This window comes from Dunckerocampus dactyliophorus, chromosome 11 (assembly GCF_027744805.1).
Source record: "Dunckerocampus dactyliophorus isolate RoL2022-P2 chromosome 11, RoL_Ddac_1.1, whole genome shotgun sequence".
In the NCBI taxonomy this organism is placed as follows: domain Eukaryota; kingdom Metazoa; phylum Chordata; class Actinopteri; order Syngnathiformes; family Syngnathidae; genus Dunckerocampus; species Dunckerocampus dactyliophorus.
The window spans coordinates 14,395,361-14,412,379 of record NC_072829.1 but is presented as its reverse complement, the minus strand read 5'-3'; the positions used below and the strand labels follow the sequence as shown (position 1 = coordinate 14,412,379).

General features: G+C 43.5%; 16 non-coding genes and 1 pseudogene across 16 annotated transcripts; 6 read left to right on the top strand and 11 right to left on the bottom strand.

Moving 5' to 3' along the window:
• LOC129190320 (uncharacterized) overlaps window positions 1-17,019 on the bottom strand; it is a 156,076-nt pseudogene that overhangs the window by 124,398 nt on the left and 14,659 nt on the right.
• Window positions 161-234, bottom strand: trnat-ugu (transfer RNA threonine (anticodon UGU)). The gene has a single exon. It is a non-coding gene; the product is annotated as a tRNA-Thr (tRNA).
• Window positions 1,144-1,225, top strand: trnal-cag (transfer RNA leucine (anticodon CAG)). The gene has a single exon. It is a non-coding gene; the product is annotated as a tRNA-Leu (tRNA).
• On the bottom strand, window positions 3,025-3,098 carry trnat-ugu (transfer RNA threonine (anticodon UGU)). The gene has a single exon. It is a non-coding gene; the product is annotated as a tRNA-Thr (tRNA).
• trnal-cag (transfer RNA leucine (anticodon CAG)) lies at window positions 4,008-4,089 on the top strand. Its single transcript has one exon. It is a non-coding gene; the product is annotated as a tRNA-Leu (tRNA).
• trnag-gcc (transfer RNA glycine (anticodon GCC)) lies at window positions 4,903-4,973 on the bottom strand. The gene has a single exon. It is a non-coding gene; the product is annotated as a tRNA-Gly (tRNA).
• Window positions 5,889-5,962, bottom strand: trnat-ugu (transfer RNA threonine (anticodon UGU)). The gene has a single exon. It is a non-coding gene; the product is annotated as a tRNA-Thr (tRNA).
• On the top strand, window positions 6,872-6,953 carry trnal-cag (transfer RNA leucine (anticodon CAG)). The gene has a single exon. It is a non-coding gene; the product is annotated as a tRNA-Leu (tRNA).
• trnag-gcc (transfer RNA glycine (anticodon GCC)) lies at window positions 7,767-7,837 on the bottom strand. Its single transcript has one exon. It is a non-coding gene; the product is annotated as a tRNA-Gly (tRNA).
• Window positions 8,753-8,826, bottom strand: trnat-ugu (transfer RNA threonine (anticodon UGU)). Its single transcript has one exon. It is a non-coding gene; the product is annotated as a tRNA-Thr (tRNA).
• Window positions 9,736-9,817, top strand: trnal-cag (transfer RNA leucine (anticodon CAG)). Its single transcript has one exon. It is a non-coding gene; the product is annotated as a tRNA-Leu (tRNA).
• On the bottom strand, window positions 10,631-10,701 carry trnag-gcc (transfer RNA glycine (anticodon GCC)). Its single transcript has one exon. It is a non-coding gene; the product is annotated as a tRNA-Gly (tRNA).
• trnat-ugu (transfer RNA threonine (anticodon UGU)) lies at window positions 11,617-11,690 on the bottom strand. Its single transcript has one exon. It is a non-coding gene; the product is annotated as a tRNA-Thr (tRNA).
• trnal-cag (transfer RNA leucine (anticodon CAG)) lies at window positions 12,600-12,681 on the top strand. The gene has a single exon. It is a non-coding gene; the product is annotated as a tRNA-Leu (tRNA).
• Window positions 13,495-13,565, bottom strand: trnag-gcc (transfer RNA glycine (anticodon GCC)). Its single transcript has one exon. It is a non-coding gene; the product is annotated as a tRNA-Gly (tRNA).
• On the bottom strand, window positions 14,481-14,554 carry trnat-ugu (transfer RNA threonine (anticodon UGU)). The gene has a single exon. It is a non-coding gene; the product is annotated as a tRNA-Thr (tRNA).
• Window positions 15,464-15,545, top strand: trnal-cag (transfer RNA leucine (anticodon CAG)). The gene has a single exon. It is a non-coding gene; the product is annotated as a tRNA-Leu (tRNA).

Sequence of the window (17,019 nt, the reverse complement as noted above, 5' to 3'; positions counted from 1 at the left end):
ATTTCTCCTGAACCTGATTTGGAAGCCGCTTGAAGCGGTCTGTTTAGATATTTGCTTTTTCGCTAGGATTGTAAACCATATCAAAGTCTAAGACAAGGTTTTGGATTCACAAACAGGCGGCTTGAAAAGGGGCTCTGAAAGAGTCACGAACAAACCAGTCAGGCACTGCTGGGGTTTGAACCCAGGATCTCCTGTTTACAAGACAGGCACTTTGACCAACTAAGCCACAGCGCCGGCCAAGAAGGATAAAACATAATGCTAAAAAGGAAGCACAACTAAAATTCGGACAACTGTATGGATAGAGTTCACCATTCAAACCACAGGTGAATTGCAGCAACAACACAGCATTGGTCTTTTATTGATGCATATATTTTTGTCTGGTGCTGTTACAAATGCATATGCTTTCAACTGGGACCCCTATATTTCACAAGAACACCATGTTTATCAATCCAAGTTGCCTCGTTGTCAATCAAGGTATGCTAATTTGGTAGAAACTCTCAGTGACAATCAGCTGCCAAGCGCAGTTGTTGTTTTACAAGTTGTTGGCGCACGTCACAAGACAGACGGGCTAATTGGTCCGGTCAAGATTCAGCTGTCTACCTGCACCTCAAAGAGCCAAACGACGAGACCCAAACGACTGTCGTTGACTGGCCGTGCCCCCACTCCATTGTGTCTTAACCACGCTCATTTGAACCCACAAAAGAGCGAAACCATTCTTGTCTGGACATGCCTCTACCTTTGGATACTGTAAATACTTTGGATCCTGCACCAAATCGTCAGACTAGTGGTAGTTTAGGTAGTCACACGAGTGTTTGTCCCACCTAGTCATTCAGCATGAAGTGATGGAGCCTGTTTGGACGAGAGGCGGAAGGTTTTCTCAGACAACCTGAACAAGTCCAGTTGTCCATCCATCCATCTTCTTCTGCTCCAGCTTCTTCTTTTGGACACAGGAAAACAGTGTGACATCAGAGTCTCTGGTGCTATCGGTCAACCAACTAGGCTGTTCATCGTGACTAACATAACATAATAACCAAATGGGTTTCCCTTTGAGTCAGATTGGAAAATTACACAATTACATCATGAGTGACTGGAAACAAAAAGCAGCGTGTTGGAATACCCTTTAAAAATAATGTCAGCTGACGGGTCAGGATGGCCGAGCGGTCGAAGGCGCTGCATTCAGGTTGCAGTCTCTAACGAGGCGTGGGTTCGAATCCCACTTCTGACAGCTTATTGCATCTTGAAGTGGTGTCTACCTGAAAACTAAAGTGGCCAAGGAAGCTACTCTTGGGGTGCAATCCCGCGGTACTTTTCAACATGACCGCTGATGAAAAGTGAACAAACCAGACATATTGCATCCAGGGGTCTTGCTTCTCTCACGAAAAACGAAAACACTCTCAAAACAATGTGGTATGAAAACCATATCCAGTAATCCCTCGTTTATTGCAATTAATTGGGTCCACACTCAACTGCAAAGTCGCATTCAATATCAATAAAAGAAATATGTTAGTAGTTATGGCACAGAAAAATCTGTTTCCGATCTTCTAAAAAGTTTTTGTTTTCATTATTGGAGACATCTAGACATGAAATAACACCCACATAGTCACCTTCATAGTCATATTCATATTACCCAATGTAGTAGATCTAATCAAAGAAAATAAGCCATTTAAGACAGTTTACCTTGTAGGGGAGCAGAATGGATGGCGGACAGAAAGTGATGTTGGGGATCAGATTTGAGTTTCAGCTTGTTTTGGGCTATGGCTGCAAAGGTAACCCGAGTTATTATTATTATATTATTATTATTATTGTGCCTGCTGTGAGATAATTTAAACCTGCAATAAAAGCCGGTTGTTCAAGTCTGGTGCTTCGGTGTTGGGCTCACCAAACAATTACTGGCAGCTATTGACCAATGTTGAAGACTTTCACAAGTTGGTGGTCTTACTCAAGTGCTGTCCACCTGAACTCCAAGGAGGTCCCGTCTGTTACTTTTCAGGTGTAATTCAGAGGTTTTCCAGCATGAGCTGATGAAAGGTATAAGTCTTGCATTGGCCGGGAATGGGACCCGGGTCCCCCACTTGGCAAGCGAGAATTCTGCCACTGAACCACCAATGCCTACACACGGCCTCCTTTAGGAAAAAATGAAAGTGTCACGTGGATAAGCATCTGCAACGTGGGCTCTGAATGACAAAACATACAACAAAGTGGAAGAAGAAACTACAGTCTGGGCACTCTGCATAACATTCACAGTTCAAACCATACATGAAGTACGGCAGCATCTTTGTACCTATTTCATTCTTAGAACGGTAACTGTAAGTGAACTGCAGCAAAAAAGCATTGCTTCATTTCTTGATCGTTGATCCTGTCTGTTTTGTTTACAAATGCCTTTGCTATCAACCAGGACTTCTATTATTCACAAGTACATCATGATTTGCAGGGACTGGCCGAGAAATAAACTGCTGTCTGTGATGTAAACAGGTCAAATTGTCAGTGAAGAACTGCAAGGAAAGAATACCAGGGCTGTCCGCGAGAGTCCAAAACTACATTCCAAATTGGCGCGCAGAGTGTCCCGGGATGGCTCCACCGACCAACTTAACTGAAGAGCTCGCTGACCGATTGCGCTACAGAGACACAGGTTCAGACTTAAATACTTATGTCCGGCAAATGCATAAAAAGCTCTTTTTGACACTGCTTGCATGTCATATTCTTTGGATTGAAGCACCTTCTGGCGTAACGGGATCCATGGCAATAACTTCAGCTATCTATAAATCCAAGGCACCATGACTCGTTTTTGAAAGTCAAATGAGGAAAAGCAGTAGGAATGATTAGGATTGTGTGACTGAGTGGACAAAGCTTTACTTTTCTGGCTAATTTCTCCTGAACCTGATTTGGAAGCCGCTTGAAGCGGTCTGTTTAGATATTTGCTTTTTCGCTAGGATTGTAAACCATATCAAAGTCTAAGACAAGGTTTTGGATTCACAAACAGGCGGCTTGAAAAGGGGCTCTGAAAGAGTCACGAACAAACCAGTCAGGCACTGCTGGGGTTTGAACCCAGGATCTCCTGTTTACAAGACAGGCACTTTGACCAACTAAGCCACAGCGCCGGCCAAGAAGGATAAAACATAATGCTAAAAAGGAAGCACAACTAAAATTCGGACAACTGTATGGATAGAGTTCACCATTCAAACCACAGGTGAATTGCAGCAACAACACAGCATTGGTCTTTTATTGATGCATATATTTTTGTCTGGTGCTGTTACAAATGCATATGCTTTCAACTGGGACCCCTATATTTCACAAGAACACCATGTTTATCAATCCAAGTTGCCTCGTTGTCAATCAAGGTATGCTAATTTGGTAGAAACTCTCAGTGACAATCAGCTGCCAAGCGCAGTTGTTGTTTTACAAGTTGTTGGCGCACGTCACAAGACAGACGGGCTAATTGGTCCGGTCAAGATTCAGCTGTCTACCTGCACCTCAAAGAGCCAAACGACGAGACCCAAACGACTGTCGTTGACTGGCCGTGCCCCCACTCCATTGTGTCTTAACCACGCTCATTTGAACCCACAAAAGAGCGAAACCATTCTTGTCTGGACATGCCTCTACCTTTGGATACTGTAAATACTTTGGATCCTGCACCAAATCGTCAGACTAGTGGTAGTTTAGGTAGTCACACGAGTGTTTGTCCCACCTAGTCATTCAGCATGAAGTGATGGAGCCTGTTTGGACGAGAGGCGGAAGGTTTTCTCAGACAACCTGAACAAGTCCAGTTGTCCATCCATCCATCTTCTTCTGCTCCAGCTTCTTCTTTTGGACACAGGAAAACAGTGTGACATCAGAGTCTCTGGTGCTATCGGTCAACCAACTAGGCTGTTCATCGTGACTAACATAACATAATAACCAAATGGGTTTCCCTTTGAGTCAGATTGGAAAATTACACAATTACATCATGAGTGACTGGAAACAAAAAGCAGCGTGTTGGAATACCCTTTAAAAATAATGTCAGCTGACGGGTCAGGATGGCCGAGCGGTCGAAGGCGCTGCATTCAGGTTGCAGTCTCTAACGAGGCGTGGGTTCGAATCCCACTTCTGACAGCTTATTGCATCTTGAAGTGGTGTCTACCTGAAAACTAAAGTGGCCAAGGAAGCTACTCTTGGGGTGCAATCCCGCGGTACTTTTCAACATGACCGCTGATGAAAAGTGAACAAACCAGACATATTGCATCCAGGGGTCTTGCTTCTCTCACGAAAAACGAAAACAGTCTCAAAACAACGTGGTATGAAAACCATATCCAGTAATCCCTCGTTTATTGCAATTAATTGGGTCCACACTCAACTGCAAAGTCGCATTCAATATCAATAAAAGAAATATGTTAGTAGTTATGGCACAGAAAAATCTGTTTCCGATCTTCTAAAAAGTTTTTGTTTTCATTATTGGAGACATCTAGACATGAAATAACACCCACATAGTCACCTTCATAGTCATATTCATATTACCCAATGTAGTAGATCTAATCAAAGAAAATAAGCCATTTAAGACAGTTTACCTTGTAGGGGAGCAGAATGGATGGCGGACAGAAAGTGATGTTGGGGATCAGATTTGAGTTTCAGCTTGTTTTGGGCTATGGCTGCAAAGGTAACCCGAGTTATTATTATTATATTATTATTATTATTGTGCCTGCTGTGAGATAATTTAAACCTGCAATAAAAGCCGGTTGTTCAAGTCTGGTGCTTCGGTGTTGGGCTCACCAAACAATTACTGGCAGCTATTGACCAATGTTGAAGACTTTCACAAGTTGGTGGTCTTACTCAAGTGCTGTCCACCTGAACTCCAAGGAGGTCCCGTCTGTTACTTTTCAGGTGTAATTCAGAGGTTTTCCAGCATGAGCTGATGAAAGGTATAAGTCTTGCATTGGCCGGGAATCGGACCCGGGTCCCCCACTTGGCAAGCGAGAATTCTGCCACTGAACCACCAATGCCTACACACGGCCTCCTTTAGGAAAAAATGAAAGTGTCACGTGGATAAGCATCTGCAACGTGGGCTCTGAATGACAAAACATACAACAAAGTGGAAGAAGAAACTACAGTCTGGGCACTCTGCATAACATTCACAGTTCAAACCATACATGAAGTACGGCAGCATCTTTGTACCTATTTCATTCTTAGAACGGTAACTGTAAGTGAACTGCAGCAAAAAAGCATTGCTTCATTTCTTGATCGTTGATCCTGTCTGTTTTGTTTACAAATGCCTTTGCTATCAACCAGGACTTCTATTATTCACAAGTACATCATGATTTGCAGGGACTGGCCGAGAAATAAACTGCTGTCTGTGATGTAAACAGGTCAAATTGTCAGTGAAGAACTGCAAGGAAAGAATACCAGGGCTGTCCGCGAGAGTCCAAAACTACATTCCAAATTGGCGCGCAGAGTGTCCCGGGATGGCTCCACCGACCAACTTAACTGAAGAGCTCGCTGACCGATTGCGCTACAGAGACACAGGTTCAGACTTAAATACTTATGTCCGGCAAATGCATTAAAAGCTCTTTTTGACACTGCTTGCATGTCATATTCTTTGGATTGAAGCACCTTCTGGCGTAACGGGATCCATGGCAATAACTTCAGCTATCTATAAATCCAAGGCACCATGACTCGTTTTTGAAAGTCAAATGAGGAAAAGCAGTAGGAATGATTAGGATTGTGTGACTGAGTGAACAAAGCTTTACTTTTCTGGCTAATTTCTCCTGAACCTGATTTGGAAGCCGCTTGAAGCGGTCTGTTTAGATATTTGCTTTTTCGCTAGGATTGTAAACCATATCAAAGTCTAAGACAAGGTTTTGGATTCACAAACAGGCGGCTTGAAAAAGGGCTCTGAAAGAGTCACGAACAAACCAGTCAGGCACTGCTGGGGTTTGAACCCAGGATCTCCTGTTTACAAGACAGGCACTTTGACCAACTAAGCCACAGCGCCGGCCAAGAAGGATAAAACATAATGCTAAAAAGGAAGCACAACTAAAATTCGGACAACTGTATGGATAGAGTTCACCATTCAAACCACAGGTGAATTGCAGCAACAACACAGCATTGGTCTTTTATTGATGCATATATTTTTGTCTGGTGCTGTTACAAATGCATATGCTTTCAACTGGGACCCCTATATTTCACAAGAACACCATGTTTATCAATCCAAGTTGCCTCGTTGTCAATCAAGGTATGCTAATTTGGTAGAAACTCTCAGTGACAATCAGCTGCCAAGCGCAGTTGTTGTTTTACAAGTTGTTGGCGCACGTCACAAGACAGACGGGCTAATTGGTCCGGTCAAGATTCAGCTGTCTACCTGCACCTCAAAGAGCCAAACGACGAGACCCAAACGACTGTCGTTGACTGGCCGTGCCCCCACTCCATTGTGTCTTAACCACGCTCATTTGAACCCACAAAAGAGCGAAACCATTCTTGTCTGGACATGCCTCTTCCTTTGGATACTGTAAATACTTTGGATCCTGCACCAAATCGTCAGACTAGTGGTAGTTTAGGTAGTCACACGAGTGTTTGTCCCACCTAGTCATTCAGCATGAAGTGATGGAGCCTGTTTGGACGAGAGGCGGAAGGTTTTCTCAGACAACCTGAACAAGTCCAGTTGTCCATCCATCCATCTTCTTCTGCTCCAGCTTCTTCTTTTGGACACAGGAAAACAGTGTGACATCAGAGTCTCTGGTGCTATCGGTCAACCAACTAGGCTGTTCATCGTGACTAACATAACATAATAACCAAATGGGTTTCCCTTTGAGTCAGATTGGAAAATTACACAATTACATCATGAGTGACTGGAAACAAAAAGCAGCGTGTTGGAATACCCTTTAAAAATAATGTCAGCTGACGGGTCAGGATGGCCGAGCGGTCGAAGGCGCTGCATTCAGGTTGCAGTCTCTAACGAGGCGTGGGTTCGAATCCCACTTCTGACAGCTTATTGCATCTTGAAGTGGTGTCTACCTGAAAACTAAAGTGGCCAAGGAAGCTACTCTTGGGGTGCAATCCCGCGGTACTTTTCAACATGACCGCTGATGAAAAGTGAACAAACCAGACATATTGCATCCAGGGGTCTTGCTTCTCTCACGAAAAACGAAAACAGTCTCAAAACAACGTGGTATGAAAACCATATCCAGTAATCCCTCGTTTATTGCAATTAATTGGGTCCACACTCAACTGCAAAGTCGCATTCAATATCAATAAAAGAAATATGTTAGTAGTTATGGCACAGAAAAATCTGTTTCCGATCTTCTAAAAAGTTTTTGTTTTCATTATTGGAGACATCTAGACATGAAATAACACCCACATAGTCACCTTCATAGTCATATTCATATTACCCAATGTAGTAGATCTAATCAAAGAAAATAAGCCATTTAAGACAGTTTACCTTGTAGGGGAGCAGAATGGATGGCGGACAGAAAGTGATGTTGGGGATCAGATTTGAGTTTCAGCTTGTTTTGGGCTATGGCTGCAAAGGTAACCCGAGTTATTATTATTATATTATTATTATTATTGTGCCTGCTGTGAGATAATTTAAACCTGCAATAAAAGCCGGTTGTTCAAGTCTGGTGCTTCGGTGTTGGGCTCACCAAACAATTACTGGCAGCTATTGACCAATGTTGAAGACTTTCACAAGTTGGTGGTCTTACTCAAGTGCTGTCCACCTGAACTCCAAGGAGGTCCCGTCTGTTACTTTTCAGGTGTAATTCAGAGGTTTTCCAGCATGAGCTGATGAAAGGTATAAGTCTTGCATTGGCCGGGAATCGGACCCGGGTCCCCCACTTGGCAAGCGAGAATTCTGCCACTGAACCACCAATGCCTACACACGGCCTCCTTTAGGAAAAAATGAAAGTGTCACGTGGATAAGCATCTGCAACGTGGGCTCTGAATGACAAAACATACAACAAAGTGGAAGAAGAAACTACAGTCTGGGCACTCTGCATAACATTCACAGTTCAAACCATACATGAAGTACGGCAGCATCTTTGTACCTATTTCATTCTTAGAACGGTAACTGTAAGTGAACTGCAGCAAAAAAGCATTGCTTCATTTCTTGATCGTTGATCCTGTCTGTTTTGTTTACAAATGCCTTTGCTATCAACCAGGACTTCTATTATTCACAAGTACATCATGATTTGCAGGGACTGGCCGAGAAATAAACTGCTGTCTGTGATGTAAACAGGTCAAATTGTCAGTGAAGAACTGCAAGGAAAGAATACCAGGGCTGTCCGCGAGAGTCCAAAACTACATTCCAAATTGGCGCGCAGAGTGTCCCGGGATGGCTCCACCGACCAACTTAACTGAAGAGCTCGCTGACCGATTGCGCTACAGAGACACAGGTTCAGACTTAAATACTTATGTCCGGCAAATGCATTAAAAGCTCTTTTTGACACTGCTTGCATGTCATATTCTTTGGATTGAAGCACCTTCTGGCGTAACGGGATCCATGGCAATAACTTCAGCTATCTATAAATCCAAGGCACCATGACTCGTTTTTGAAAGTCAAATGAGGAAAAGCAGTAGGAATGATTAGGATTGTGTGACTGAGTGAACAAAGCTTTACTTTTCTGGCTAATTTCTCCTGAACCTGATTTGGAAGCCGCTTGAAGCGGTCTGTTTAGATATTTGCTTTTTCGCTAGGATTGTAAACCATATCAAAGTCTAAGACAAGGTTTTGGATTCACAAACAGGCGGCTTGAAAAAGGGCTCTGAAAGAGTCACGAACAAACCAGTCAGGCACTGCTGGGGTTTGAACCCAGGATCTCCTGTTTACAAGACAGGCACTTTGACCAACTAAGCCACAGCGCCGGCCAAGAAGGATAAAACATAATGCTAAAAAGGAAGCACAACTAAAATTCGGACAACTGTATGGATAGAGTTCACCATTCAAACCACAGGTGAATTGCAGCAACAACACAGCATTGGTCTTTTATTGATGCATATATTTTTGTCTGGTGCTGTTACAAATGCATATGCTTTCAACTGGGACCCCTATATTTCACAAGAACACCATGTTTATCAATCCAAGTTGCCTCGTTGTCAATCAAGGTATGCTAATTTGGTAGAAACTCTCAGTGACAATCAGCTGCCAAGCGCAGTTGTTGTTTTACAAGTTGTTGGCGCACGTCACAAGACAGACGGGCTAATTGGTCCGGTCAAGATTCAGCTGTCTACCTGCACCTCAAAGAGCCAAACGACGAGACCCAAACGACTGTCGTTGACTGGCCGTGCCCCCACTCCATTGTGTCTTAACCACGCTCATTTGAACCCACAAAAGAGCGAAACCATTCTTGTCTGGACATGCCTCTTCCTTTGGATACTGTAAATACTTTGGATCCTGCACCAAATCGTCAGACTAGTGGTAGTTTAGGTAGTCACACGAGTGTTTGTCCCACCTAGTCATTCAGCATGAAGTGATGGAGCCTGTTTGGACGAGAGGCGGAAGGTTTTCTCAGACAACCTGAACAAGTCCAGTTGTCCATCCATCCATCTTCTTCTGCTCCAGCTTCTTCTTTTGGACACAGGAAAACAGTGTGACATCAGAGTCTCTGGTGCTATCGGTCAACCAACTAGGCTGTTCATCGTGACTAACATAACATAATAACCAAATGGGTTTCCCTTTGAGTCAGATTGGAAAATTACACAATTACATCATGAGTGACTGGAAACAAAAAGCAGCGTGTTGGAATACCCTTTAAAAATAATGTCAGCTGACGGGTCAGGATGGCCGAGCGGTCGAAGGCGCTGCATTCAGGTTGCAGTCTCTAACGAGGCGTGGGTTCGAATCCCACTTCTGACAGCTTATTGCATCTTGAAGTGGTGTCTACCTGAAAACTAAAGTGGCCAAGGAAGCTACTCTTGGGGTGCAATCCCGCGGTACTTTTCAACATGACCGCTGATGAAAAGTGAACAAACCAGACATATTGCATCCAGGGGTCTTGCTTCTCTCACGAAAAACGAAAACAGTCTCAAAACAACGTGGTATGAAAACCATATCCAGTAATCCCTCGTTTATTGCAATTAATTGGGTCCACACTCAACTGCAAAGTCGCATTCAATATCAATAAAAGAAATATGTTAGTAGTTATGGCACAGAAAAATCTGTTTCCGATCTTCTAAAAAGTTTTTGTTTTCATTATTGGAGACATCTAGACATGAAATAACACCCACATAGTCACCTTCATAGTCATATTCATATTACCCAATGTAGTAGATCTAATCAAAGAAAATAAGCCATTTAAGACAGTTTACCTTGTAGGGGAGCAGAATGGATGGCGGACAGAAAGTGATGTTGGGGATCAGATTTGAGTTTCAGCTTGTTTTGGGCTATGGCTGCAAAGGTAACCCGAGTTATTATTATTATATTATTATTATTATTGTGCCTGCTGTGAGATAATTTAAACCTGCAATAAAAGCCGGTTGTTCAAGTCTGGTGCTTCGGTGTTGGGCTCACCAAACAATTACTGGCAGCTATTGACCAATGTTGAAGACTTTCACAAGTTGGTGGTCTTACTCAAGTGCTGTCCACCTGAACTCCAAGGAGGTCCCGTCTGTTACTTTTCAGGTGTAATTCAGAGGTTTTCCAGCATGAGCTGATGAAAGGTATAAGTCTTGCATTGGCCGGGAATCGGACCCGGGTCCCCCACTTGGCAAGCGAGAATTCTGCCACTGAACCACCAATGCCTACACACGGCCTCCTTTAGGAAAAAATGAAAGTGTCACGTGGATAAGCATCTGCAACGTGGGCTCTGAATGACAAAACATACAACAAAGTGGAAGAAGAAACTACAGTCTGGGCACTCTGCATAACATTCACAGTTCAAACCATACATGAAGTACGGCAGCATCTTTGTACCTATTTCATTCTTAGAACGGTAACTGTAAGTGAACTGCAGCAAAAAAGCATTGCTTCATTTCTTGATCGTTGATCCTGTCTGTTTTGTTTACAAATGCCTTTGCTATCAACCAGGACTTCTATTATTCACAAGTACATCATGATTTGCAGGGACTGGCCGAGAAATAAACTGCTGTCTGTGATGTAAACAGGTCAAATTGTCAGTGAAGAACTGCAAGGAAAGAATACCAGGGCTGTCCGCGAGAGTCCAAAACTACATTCCAAATTGGCGCGCAGAGTGTCCCGGGATGGCTCCACCGACCAACTTAACTGAAGAGCTCGCTGACCGATTGCGCTACAGAGACACAGGTTCAGACTTAAATACTTATGTCCGGCAAATGCATTAAAAGCTCTTTTTGACACTGCTTGCATGTCATATTCTTTGGATTGAAGCACCTTCTGGCGTAACGGGATCCATGGCAATAACTTCAGCTATCTATAAATCCAAGGCACCATGACTCGTTTTTGAAAGTCAAATGAGGAAAAGCAGTAGGAATGATTAGGATTGTGTGACTGAGTGAACAAAGCTTTACTTTTCTGGCTAATTTCTCCTGAACCTGATTTGGAAGCCGCTTGAAGCGGTCTGTTTAGATATTTGCTTTTTCGCTAGGATTGTAAACCATATCAAAGTCTAAGACAAGGTTTTGGATTCACAAACAGGCGGCTTGAAAAAGGGCTCTGAAAGAGTCACGAACAAACCAGTCAGGCACTGCTGGGGTTTGAACCCAGGATCTCCTGTTTACAAGACAGGCACTTTGACCAACTAAGCCACAGCGCCGGCCAAGAAGGATAAAACATAATGCTAAAAAGGAAGCACAACTAAAATTCGGACAACTGTATGGATAGAGTTCACCATTCAAACCACAGGTGAATTGCAGCAACAACACAGCATTGGTCTTTTATTGATGCATATATTTTTGTCTGGTGCTGTTACAAATGCATATGCTTTCAACTGGGACCCCTATATTTCACAAGAACACCATGTTTATCAATCCAAGTTGCCTCGTTGTCAATCAAGGTATGCTAATTTGGTAGAAACTCTCAGTGACAATCAGCTGCCAAGCGCAGTTGTTGTTTTACAAGTTGTTGGCGCACGTCACAAGACAGACGGGCTAATTGGTCCGGTCAAGATTCAGCTGTCTACCTGCACCTCAAAGAGCCAAACGACGAGACCCAAACGACTGTCGTTGACTGGCCGTGCCCCCACTCCATTGTGTCTTAACCACGCTCATTTGAACCCACAAAAGAGCGAAACCATTCTTGTCTGGACATGCCTCTTCCTTTGGATACTGTAAATACTTTGGATCCTGCACCAAATCGTCAGACTAGTGGTAGTTTAGGTAGTCACACGAGTGTTTGTCCCACCTAGTCATTCAGCATGAAGTGATGGAGCCTGTTTGGACGAGAGGCGGAAGGTTTTCTCAGACAACCTGAACAAGTCCAGTTGTCCATCCATCCATCTTCTTCTGCTCCAGCTTCTTCTTTTGGACACAGGAAAACAGTGTGACATCAGAGTCTCTGGTGCTATCGGTCAACCAACTAGGCTGTTCATCGTGACTAACATAACATAATAACCAAATGGGTTTCCCTTTGAGTCAGATTGGAAAATTACACAATTACATCATGAGTGACTGGAAACAAAAAGCAGCGTGTTGGAATACCCTTTAAAAATAATGTCAGCTGACGGGTCAGGATGGCCGAGCGGTCGAAGGCGCTGCATTCAGGTTGCAGTCTCTAACGAGGCGTGGGTTCGAATCCCACTTCTGACAGCTTATTGCATCTTGAAGTGGTGTCTACCTGAAAACTAAAGTGGCCAAGGAAGCTACTCTTGGGGTGCAATCCCGCGGTACTTTTCAACATGACCGCTGATGAAAAGTGAACAAACCAGACATATTGCATCCAGGGGTCTTGCTTCTCTCACGAAAAACGAAAACAGTCTCAAAACAACGTGGTATGAAAACCATATCCAGTAATCCCTCGTTTATTGCAATTAATTGGGTCCACACTCAACTGCAAAGTCGCATTCAATATCAATAAAAGAAATATGTTAGTAGTTATGGCACAGAAAAATCTGTTTCCGATCTTCTAAAAAGTTTTTGTTTTCATTATTGGAGACATCTAGACATGAAATAACACCCACATAGTCACCTTCATAGTCATATTCATATTACCCAATGTAGTAGATCTAATCAAAGAAAATAAGCCATTTAAGACAGTTTACCTTGTAGGGGAGCAGAATGGATGGCGGACAGAAAGTGATGTTGGGGATCAGATTTGAGTTTCAGCTTGTTTTGGGCTATGGCTGCAAAGGTAACCCGAGTTATTATTATTATATTATTATTATTATTGTGCCTGCTGTGAGATAATTTAAACCTGCAATAAAAGCCGGTTGTTCAAGTCTGGTGCTTCGGTGTTGGGCTCACCAAACAATTACTGGCAGCTATTGACCAATGTTGAAGACTTTCACAAGTTGGTGGTCTTACTCAAGTGCTGTCCACCTGAACTCCAAGGAGGTCCCGTCTGTTACTTTTCAGGTGTAATTCAGAGGTTTTCCAGCATGAGCTGATGAAAGGTATAAGTCTTGCATTGGCCGGGAATCGGACCCGGGTCCCCCACTTGGCAAGCGAGAATTCTGCCACTGAACCACCAATGCCTACACACGGCCTCCTTTAGGAAAAAATGAAAGTGTCACGTGGATAAGCATCTGCAACGTGGGCTCTGAATGACAAAACATACAACAAAGTGGAAGAAGAAACTACAGTCTGGGCACTCTGCATAACATTCACAGTTCAAACCATACATGAAGTACGGCAGCATCTTTGTACCTATTTCATTCTTAGAACGGTAACTGTAAGTGAACTGCAGCAAAAAAGCATTGCTTCATTTCTTGATCGTTGATCCTGTCTGTTTTGTTTACAAATGCCTTTGCTATCAACCAGGACTTCTATTATTCACAAGTACATCATGATTTGCAGGGACTGGCCGAGAAATAAACTGCTGTCTGTGATGTAAACAGGTCAAATTGTCAGTGAAGAACTGCAAGGAAAGAATACCAGGGCTGTCCGCGAGAGTCCAAAACTACATTCCAAATTGGCGCGCAGAGTGTCCCGGGATGGCTCCACCGACCAACTTAACTGAAGAGCTCGCTGACCGATTGCGCTACAGAGACACAGGTTCAGACTTAAATACTTATGTCCGGCAAATGCATTAAAAGCTCTTTTTGACACTGCTTGCATGTCATATTCTTTGGATTGAAGCACCTTCTGGCGTAACGGGATCCATGGCAATAACTTCAGCTATCTATAAATCCAAGGCACCATGACTCGTTTTTGAAAGTCAAATGAGGAAAAGCAGTAGGAATGATTAGGATTGTGTGACTGAGTGGACAAAGCTTTACTTTTCTGGCTAATTTCTTCTGAACCTGATTTGGAAGCCGTTTGAAGCGGTCTGTTTAGATATTTGCTTTTTCGCTAGGATTGTAAACCATATCAAAGTCTAAGACAAGGTTTTGGATTCACAAACAGGCGGCTTGAAAAAGGGCTCTGAAAGAGTCACCAACAAACCAGTCAGGCACTGCCTGGGTTTGAACCCAGGATCTCCTGTTTACAAGACAGGCACTTTGACCAACTAAGCCACAGCGCCGGCCAAGAAGGATAAAACATAATGCTAAAAAGGAAGCACAACTAAAATTCGGACAACTGTATGGATAGAGTTCACCATTCAAACCACAGGTGAATTGCAGCAACAACACAGCATTGGTCTTTTATTGATGCATATATTTTTGTCTGGTGCTGTTACAAATGCATATGCTTTCAACTGGGACCCCTATATTTCACAAGAACACCATGTTTATCAATCCAAGTTGCCTCGTTGTCAATCAAGGTATGCTAATTTGGTAGAAACTCTCAGTGACAATCAGCTGCCAAGCGCAGTTGTTGTTTTACAAGTTGTTGGCGCACGTCACAAGACAGACGGGCTAATTGGTCCGGTCAAGATTCAGCTGTCTACCTGCACCTCAAAGAGCCAAACGACGAGACCCAAACGACTGTCGTTGACTGGCCGTGCCCCCACTCCATTGTATCTTAACCACGCTCATTTGAACCCACAAAAGAGCGAAACCATTCTTGTCTTTACATGCCTCTACCTTTGGATACTGTAAATACTTTGGATCCTGCACCAAATCGTCAGACTAGTGGTAGTTTAGGTAGTCACACGAGTGTTTGTCCCACCTAGTCATTCAGCATGAAGTGATGGAGCCTGTTTGGACGAGAGGCGGAAGGTTTTCTCAGACAACCTGAACAAGTCCAGTTGTCCATCCATCCATCTTCTTCTGCTCCAGCTTCTTCTTTTGGACACAGGAAAACAGTGTGACATCAGAGTCTCTGGTGCTATCGGTCAACCAACTAGGCTGTTCATCGTGACTAACATAACATAATAACCAAATGGGTTTCCCTTTGAGTCAGATTGGAAAATTTCACAATTACATCATGAGTGAATGGAAACAAAAAGCAGCGTGTTGGAATACCCTTTAAAAATAATGTCAGCTGACGGGTCAGGATGGCCGAACGGTCGAAGGCGCTGCATTCAGGTTGCAGTCTCTAACGAGGCGTGGGTTCGAATCCCACTTCTGACAGCTTATTGCATCTTGAAGTGGTGTCTACCTGAAAACTAAAGTGGCCAAGGAAGCTACTCTTGGGGTGCAATCCCGCGGTATTTTTCAACATGACCGCTGATGAAAAGTGAACAAACCAGACATATTGCATCCAGGGGTCTTGCTTCTCTCACGAAAAACGAAAACAGTCTCAAAACAACGTGGTATGAAAACCATATACAGTGATCCCTCGTTTATTGCAATTAATTGGGTCCACACTCAACTGCAAAGTCGCATTCAATATCAATAAAAGAAATATTTTAGTAGTTATGGCACAGAAAAATCTGTTTCCGATCTTCTAAAAAGGTTTTTTTTCATTATTGGAGACATCTAGACATGAAATAACACCCACATAGTCACCTTCATAGTCATATTCATATTACCCAATGTAGTAAATATAATCAAAGAAAATAAGCCATTTAAGACAGTTTACCTTGTAGGGGAGCAGAATGGATGGCGGACAGAACGTGATGTTGGGGATCAGATTTGAGTTTCAGCTTGTTTTGGGTTATGGCTGCAAAGGTCACCCGAGTTATTATTATTATATTATTATTATTGTGCCTGCTGTGAGATAATTTAAACCTGCAGTAAAAGCCGGTTGTTCAAGTCATGTGCTTCGGTGTTGGGCTCACCAAACAATTACTGGCAGCTTTTGACCAATGTTGAAGACTTTCGCAAGTTGGTGGTCTTACTCAAGTTCTGTCCACCTGAACTCCAAGGAGGTCCCGTCTGTTGCTTTTCAGGTGTAATTCAGAGTTTTTCCAACATGAGCTGATGAAAGGTAGTAGTAGTACTTTATTAATCCCAGAGCAGGGAAATTCATCTGTTACAGCAGCAAGCCAGATACACAAGTATGTTCACAAGTAAAGAATGCATAGTCATAGACAATGCATGCAATGCATAGACATAGTGAAATACAAAATGGTTCAGGTGTTGTAGAGCCTGATAGCGGTCGATATGAAGGACCTGCGGAACCTAACAGTCTGCTGCTGAAGGAGCTGCCCAGGGAAACAACAGTGTCATGTAGCGGGTGAGAGGAGTTGTCCATGATGGATGTCAGCTTAGCCAACATCCTTCTCTCCCCCACTTCCTCCACGGAGTCCAAAGGACCGTCCAGGACAGAGTTCGCTCTCCTGATCAGTCTATTTATCCTGCTCCTGTCCCTGTCCGTGCTGCCCCCTCTCCAGCAGCCCACAGCGTAGAAGATGGCTGAGGCCACCACAGAGTCATAGAAGGTCCGTAAGAGAGTCCTGCACACACCAAAGGACCTCAGTCTCCTCAGCAGGTGGAGGCGACTCTGGCCCTTCTTGTAGAGGGCATGGGTGTTGACGGACCAGTCCAGTTTGTTGGTAAGGTGAACACCCAGGAATTTGTAGCTGTCTACCAACTCTATGTCCGCTCCCTGGATGTTCACCGGTGTGAAGTGGGATGTTTTCCTCTGGAAGTTAATGATCAT